Source organism: Arvicola amphibius, chromosome 6 (genome assembly GCF_903992535.2).
Source record: "Arvicola amphibius chromosome 6, mArvAmp1.2, whole genome shotgun sequence".
In the NCBI taxonomy this organism is placed as follows: Eukaryota; Metazoa; Chordata; class Mammalia; order Rodentia; family Cricetidae; genus Arvicola; species Arvicola amphibius.
Window position 1 is genome coordinate 114903318 of NC_052052.2, and position 8864 is coordinate 114912181.

Here is an 8864-nt window from a genome sequence, read left to right on the forward strand (position 1 = left end):
GGTGGTAAGAGAACAAAGAAAAAGAGAGAGAGAAGCATAGACTTGCAGATGAATAGAAAGCTGGAATCTGGAGGCCCAGACTCTCTGCTAGAGAGGTCTCAGCGCCCCAGAAGCTAAGCATTATCAAATAGACTTGAACAGAAAGGCAGGGTTATTGTAAACACAGACACGGATACAAGGTTTGGGGCATATAGCTGAACAAGGAGGCAGATTTATTCCAGCAAATTCAAATAAACACATGCCTGAATAAAAGATTGGAAATCAATGCTGAAAATGATTTTTATTTTAAACAAGAAGCTTAAAGACGAGGGGAAAGGGAACTCGCAAACTATCCCACTGAAAAAAGGCATGTGCTGCCAAGCCTGATGACTTGAGTTCAAATCTTGAAACCAACAAGATAGAAAGACTGACTCCTACTAACCTCCATATGAGTACTGCAACACCCATGCACATGTGCGCGCGCACACACACACACACACACACACACACACACACACACACACACATGCACACACATGGGCACACAGGCCCACACATGCAAAATAAATTTTTTTAGTAATTTTTATTTATTTTAAATACCAACCACAGTTTCCCCTCCTTCTTCTCCTCCCTCAAAAGGGATCTTTATATTCTCAAATATTGCAAGTAAATGTGAGATCTTGTTACATAGAACTCTAATGCAGATAAAAATCAAATATACTCTCAATTGCAGTGCATAAACACAATGATTGTAATTAGCATTTATCAAAGATGTCTATGGGAGTGTTGTGTAATTAATGCTTAAAGGTACAGGTGAATCCATGCAAAAACTTTCTTTGTGACATTTTACTTTGAACAGAATATTTCCTACTTATTCTTGTGTTTCTTTCCTATTTTGTTTTGATGTTTGGTTTCTTTTTCATTCACCGAATGTCCTATTTGGGAAAATGTGAACTTTGTGTACCTGGATGCCCATATTTCTCCTCAGACTTGGAAATGCTTCATTTTTTTAAGTAAACTTTCTACCCCTCTCCTTATTCTCCTTCTGAAGTTCCTACTGGGAAGCATTACTGCATGTAAGGGCATAACCCCATTCCAGAACCCACTCCATTTTCTCAACACATGTCCATCCCTCTGCACGAACACTTTCCAATGGCCTGGGCTCAAGGTCACAGACATTTTCTTCTGTCTAACTGAGTCTCTGTGAAATCCAATGAACTTCTCATTGCATTCCTGCCCCTGCTGGCTCCAGGACATTTGTTTGTTTCTTTTAATTTTTTTTCATTTATACTTCCAGCTCTGTTGAGAACAGTTTTCCTGGTAATGTTGAGTTTTCTGTGCACTTGCTCTCTCAGCCCACTAAGCTTCCTTATATTATCATGTTTAATTCTGCTTGCACATACCTACAAATTCCACTTCTTTGTTTAAATACTTTCAAATTTTATTCTTTGACAGTTTTATATACATATATATATGTATATATATATATGCATAGGTATATAGAGAGATGTATATATGTGTGTATATAATATAATATAGATAGATAGATAGATAGATAGATAGATAGATAGATAGATGATAGATAGTCATATTTTAACCCCAGCCATGACCTTCCCTCATTCCCTCATATCCTCAACTCCCTTGGAACCTTCCCTTCCTAATGTTTCCTTCATACTTTCATAAAAAAGAGATTTATATTTAATCTGGGGCTCCGTGGGTAAATGTGCTTATCATCAATCCTCATGACACAAATTCAATCTTCAGGAGTCTTATGGTGGAAGAGGAGGACAGACCCCTCAAGCTATTCTCTGATCTCCACTAGTACTATGCCAGGTGTGTATACACACACACACACATACACACACACACACACACACACACACACACACCAAATAAATATATAACAAAACTTGAATCACTTCATAAATACTATTTGCATTAATACTTAAGGTATTTTTCTTATGCTTATTCTGCTTACCTGGCATCGTTTATAGAAACATGTCCCTTTCCTAACAGACTGAACAGCTTTAATGACAACAACCGGATAAGACGGGTTAATAGTGAAATCTTCTCTTCTATTGCTTTAATGTTTTTACAAATGTTTATGCAAATTCTATAATTTGATCATTACAGCTTTAAAGCTAGAGCACATTAAAAATTTATTTTACATTTAATAGTGTGTTTATGTATGGGTTTGTGGATGTGAGTTAAGGTACCTATGGGGGCCTTAAAAAGGCATTGAATCCCCTGAAGGTGGAGTTACAGGCGGTTGTGAACCACTTGACATGGGTGCTGGGACTGAATTCCTGTCCTATGGGAACCAGCAAACAATCCTAACTGCAGATCCATTTCTGCAACCCCGAATCACTTTATTACTCTAACTTATTTTCTTTTCAAGATCATTTTGCTGCATTAATTCAGTGTTCCTATACATTCTAAAATCACCTCGTAAATTTCCTATGAGCTAAGCATTTGATTGAAATTACACTGAAGCTGTGTTTTAACAATGTTGGGTCTTATTGCTTAGGACTATGTTACAACTCTTTTATGAGGGCTTTAATTATTCTTGGCAATATTTTATAGTATTTGGTGTAAACATCATGAGCATAATACATTGGCTTAAATCCTAAATATTGAATTTTATACAACTGAAAATTATATTTCCTTTCCAAGTTATACATCAGTATGATGTAGACGCATAATTGGGTTTTGTGTTTTTGCTCTTACACCCTAATGATCTTGCTAAATGCTTCTTACTCTTATTGGGGCCTTTTACAAGTTATGTAGCTGTCACCACATGAATAATATTTTAATGACATCAAATTTTAACTCTTGGAAGCTTCATAAGTCATCTTATATGAAAAAGGAGAACAAGACATTGCACATATGGTGAAATTATATCCTGGATTTTTATACTGACTTCTACATGCAAGCTCTTGTACTTTATAAATTCAGTCTCAGGCCCAGAGAAGGCCATATGAAGACAGAGAAGAGAGAGTGGAGGAAATTAAGATTGAATATTGGAGCAGTGAAGCTCTAAGCCCAATAATACTGAAGTCACTGGACTCTTGAAGCCAAGAAACCAAGATCCTGTCTATTGTCTATAGATGGAATGTAGTCCTAATGACTTTGGAATTTGTACCCAGGAGAATACAATGCCAAATTTATGGCCTCTAGATCTTTGAGACTTGGATTGGACATGAAGCTTAGATGGTTTAGTGCTTGCCCAGCATGTCCAAAGCCCTGGGTGTTATCCCCAGCACTATGTAACCCCCTCAGAACAGCACTCAGGAAGTTGACTGAGAAGAATCAATAGTTCAAAGTTCCTCACCACATAGAAACTTTAAGGCCAATATGAGCTACGTGAGGCTCTCATTCCTAAAGAAAGAAAAGAACAGGGGAAGAAGGAAGGGAGAGAACTTTGAGACTTTTTCTCTGATACCCATTCTGTGGTTATTTGTTATAGCCACAAAGGACAGAACTTGAACACATTTTATTGGCTTCCTTTCTAGTATTGCTTTTTCTATGCTCGTGCAGAGAAGTGGAAATGATTTTGCGTTCTATTTCACAGTCATACTGAACACTAGTTGCGGTGATTTGAATGAGGAATGTCCTCCACAGAGTTAGGAATTTGAAACTTGGTCCCCAGTTTGTGGTGCTGTTTAGAAAGATGGAGCCTTGCTGCAGGAAGCACCTCACTGCTGGCAAGCTTTATAGCCTTGCCGCACTCGCAGATCTGTCTCTCTGTTTTATGTTTGTAGTTAAAGATGGTGCTCTCTCAGCTTCTTGCCCCCGCTGCCGTGCCTGCCACCCGCTGCCATGCATGCCTTCCACAGGCACACCTACCTTCCGCTGCCACCCGCTGCCACGCCTGCCTCCTGCTGCCACGCAAGTCTCCCCCTGCCATGCCTACCTCCTAGTGCCATGCCTACCTCCCGCTGCCATGCCTGCCACCTGCTGCCACGCCTGCCACCCGCTGCCATGCCTGCCTCCTGCTGCCATGCTTCCCTGTCATGATTGGCTCTTATTCTTCTGGGATTGTAAATCCAGATAAATTATTTCTTCCAGAAGTTGCTTTGGTCACAGTGTTTTATCACAACAACAGAAAAGAAACCAAAATATATACTGCTCTTCCAGAGGATGTGAGTTCAGTTCACAGAACCCACACTGGGCAGCTCAAAACCACCTATAACTCCAATTCTATGGCATCTGAGACCCACCTCTGGCCACCATGGACACCTACATTCATGTGTACATACCACAAACGGACATTATATACATACACAATTAAAAAATAAAACAAATCTTATAAATAAAGAACTTTTGTGTGAATATTTAAGATAAATACTGGTATATAAGTTTTTGTTGTTTTTAATGTTTCTGCATATTTTGGCAGTATTATGATGACCTCATAATACAAACTAGAAGGTAGTTTTTCTTTCTCTTCACTTTGAAAGAATTTATGAAATATTCCTAATGTTTCTTCCAAAATTTTTTCTAGAATTAATTCATGAAGCCATCTGTACCTGGAGTTGGTTTTAGAAAAGCCTTCCCAAGTAATATTTTTACTAATTCTTTGAGAATTTCATACAATGTATTTTGATCATACTTGTCCCCTTCCTTAGCTCTTCTTATATACACACTCATCTTCCTACCTTCCCAATCTTGACTTTCTTCTTTCTTTTCCCCACACCGAGTCTAGTTTATGCTGCCTAATATTCTTGGCAGTGAAGCCTGCCTTGGAATATAGTCCACCTATCAAGGGCCATATCATAAAAAAACCCAACAACTTACTGTCCTTTCCCAGTATCTATCACATGCCAATAGAGCTTAAGCTACTGATGGGATTTTGTGCCCACCTTTTCCCACTCCATGCTAAGGTTTTGTCTGGCTTGGGCTTGTGCAGCTCTTATCCATGCTATCACAATGGCAGTGAGTTCAAATGTGTTACCATTTTGCTGTATCCAGGAAACATCAAGGATAAACTTCCTTGAGGTTATCCACAAATTTTGGCTCTTAGAATCTTGCTTCACCATCTTCTACAAAAATCCCTGAGCTTTGGGGTTTGGGGGTGGATAGTATAAATGTCTGATTTAGGACTGCGCATTCTGTAGTCTCTTTTTCTCTGTGTGCTGACCAGTGGAGGATCCCTATGCCAGCTATTGAAATCAGCTTTTCTGATGAGACCTGAAAACATATGCTGATCTATGGATATAGCAGTAAGTTTTTACGGACCAGATAATTACTCTGTCCATTTTGCAGAATGGAGGAAACCCAGAGAATCGTCAGGTCATACTTCAAAGGTATACTTCCCCAAATTGGAAAACTTAAAAAAATGGACAATTTTCTGGATAAATACCACTTGCCAAAATTAAATCAAGACCAGTTAAGAAAATTAAATAGACATATAACTGCTTTAAATAGACATATAACTGCTAAAGAAATAGAAATAATCATCAAAAGTCTCCCAAACAAACAAACAAAAAGCCCAGGACCAGATAGTTTCAGTGCAGAATTCTACAAGATTTTCAAAGAAAAACTAATATAAATACTCCTAAATTGTTCCACACAATAGAAACAGAAGTAAGATTGTCAAACTGTTTTTTATGAGGCGACAATAACTATGCTACCCAAACCACACAAAAACATTACTAAGAAAGAGAATTACAGATCAATCTCACTCATAAACATTGATGCAAAAATACTCAATAAAATACTAGAACCAAGGACACATAAGAAAAATCATCCACCATGACCAAGTAGGCTGTATCCCAGAGATGCAGGGATGGTTCGACATATAAAAATCTGTCAATGAAATCCACCATAAAAACAAACTAAAAAAAAGTTTCTTTAGATGCTGGAAAAGTCTTCGACAAACTACAACATCCATTCATGATACAGGTCTTGGAGAGAGCACATATACAAAGGACAAACCTAAACATAGTAAAGGCAATATACAACAAGCCAACAACCAACATCAAACTAAATGGAGAGATACTTAAAGCAATCCCACTGAACTCTGGGACAAGACAAGGTTGTCCACTCTGTCCATATCCCTTCAATATAATTCTTGAGGTCCTAGCTAGAGCTATAAGACAACAAAAGGAGATCAAGGGGATATGAATCAGAAAAGAAGGCAAACTCTCACTATTTGCTGATGATATGACAGTTTACATAAGTGACCCCAAAAATTCTACCAAGCAACTTCTACAACTCATAAACACCTTCAGTAATGTAGCAGGATACAAGATTAACTCAAAAAAAAAAAAAACAGTATCCCTCCTGTATACAGATGATAAATGGGCTGAGAAAGAAATCAGAGAAACATCACCTTTCACAATAGCCACAAATAGCATAAAAAATCTTGGAGTAACTAACAAAACAAGTGGAAGACCTGTATGACAAGATTTTTAAATCCTCGAAGAAAGAAATTAAAGAAGACACCAGAAAATGGAAAGATTTTACCATGCTCTTAGGGAGGTAGAATTAATATAGTAAAAATGGCAATCTTACCAAAAGCAATCTGCAGATTCAGTGCAATGCCCATCAAAATCCCAGAAAAATTCTTCTCATATCTCAAAAGGACAATACTCAATTTCATATGGAAAAACAAAAGACCCAGGATAACAAAAAAAAAAATCCTGTACAATAAAGTAACTTCTGGAGGCACCACAATCCCTGCCTTCAAACTCTACTACAGAGCTACAGTACTGAAAACAGCCTGGTATTGGCATAAAACAAATAGGAGGACCAACAGAACTGAATCAAAGACCAGAATATCAATCCACACACTTACAAACACCTGATCTTTGACAAAGAAGAAAAAAATTAACATGGAAAAAAGAAAGCATATTCAACAAATTGTGCCGGCATAATTGGTTATCAACATGTAGAAGAATGAAAATAGACCCATATCTATCGCCAAGCACAAAACTCAAGTCTAAATGATCAAAGACCTGAACATAAAACCAACCACACTGAAACTCATAGAAGAGAAAGTAGGAAGTACACTTGAACACATTGGCACAGAAGACCACTTCCTAAATATAACACCAGTAGCACAGACACTGAGAAAACAGTTAATAAACAGGACCTTTTGAAACTGAGAAGCTTCTGTAAAGAAAAGAACACAATCAACAAGACAAAATGACAGCCTACAGAATGGGAAAAGATCTTCACTAACCCCACATTGGACAAAGGGCTGATCTCAAAAATATACAAAGAACTTAAGAAATTGGCCACCAAATAAGAAATAATCCAATAAAATAAAATGGGGTACAGACCTAAACAAAAAACTCTCAACATATCAATCTAAAATGGCTGAAAGACACTTAAGGCTCAACATCCTTAGCCATTAGAGAAATGCAAATCAAAACAACTCTGAGATTCCTTATTACACCTGTAAGGATGGCCAAGATAAAAAACACTGCTGACAATTCATGCTGGAGAGGATGTGGGGAAAAGGGAGCACTCCTGCCTTGCTGGTGGGAGTGCAAACTGGTACAGCCGCTTTGGATATCAGAAAATTTCTCAGAAAATTAGGAAATAACCTTCCTCAAGCCCTAGCAATACCACTTTTGGGTATATACGCGAAAGATGCTCAATCATACCTCAAGGACATATGCACACCGATGTTCATAGTAGCATTATTTGTCATAGCCAGAACCTGGAAACAACCTAAATGCCCCTCGATGAAAGAATGGATAAGGAAAATGTGGTACGTTTACACAATGGAATACTACACTGCAGAAAAAATAATGACATCTTGAAATTTGCGGACAAATGAATTGATCTAGAAAACATCATATTGAGGTAACCCAGACCCAGAAAGACAAATATAATATGTATTCATTCATAAGTGGCTTTTAGACATAAAGCAAAGAAAAAAAACAGCCTACAGTTCACAATCCCAGAGAACCTAGACAACAATGAGGACCCTGAGAGAGACATACATGGATCTAATCTACTTGAGAAGTAGAGAAAGACAAGATCTCCTGAGTAAATTGGGGATCAGATAAGACGGTAGAAGGGGAGAGGGGAATAAGGGAGGGGAGCTGAGAAAAATATATAGCTCAATAAAAACAATTTAAAATACAAAATATTAGGTTCTATGATCCATCTAGTCACTGTTTCTTAGTCCTGTTAGCATTGCCAGATATGAGTTCCATTTCATGAAGCAGGCTTTAAATCAAATCAGGAATTTATTTGCCTCTTCTGTAACGTTTGTGCCACTAGTGCACCGCTGGCCACATCTTTTCAGGCCAGTGGCTGTTGCAGGGCTCATAGCTGGGTAAGACTTGAAGGTGCGTGGTTGATCGGCAGTTATGATTCACCAGACAAGCTTTAATATATATAAGTCAGTTTTAATAAAGGAAAGGAAAGGGAACTTACAAATCCAAGGTTCCAGCGAGGAGGGCAGGAAAACAAAAAAAAGAGAGCTGGGCCACAGGCCCGCAAGATTTTATAAGTCAATATTAGCCTAAGGGGGACACACCTAAGAGGGACACGCCTAAGAGGGACACGCCTTTAGACCAAGGGGGACACGCCTTTAGACCAAGGGGGACACGCCTTACAAAACAAGGTGTTTGGCTAGGCTTCCCCTTCATCTCCCCCTTTTTTCTAAATAAGACAGAACCAAACCAAATACAACTATATTCAATAGGAACAAATAATAAATATAAAATTACAAACAATATTAAGAAGAAACATATAACAAAAGTTTTACTAAGCATTCTATTTCAAGGAGTCTAAATAATGTAGAGGGTAACTACAATTATCTAATCTTCAACCCCATCAAAGATCTGAGAAGGGAAGTAATATTACTTAAGCAACCAGGAAGTACAAACAAGAAACTTCCAAAATGTGCAACAAATGACAGAGACAAC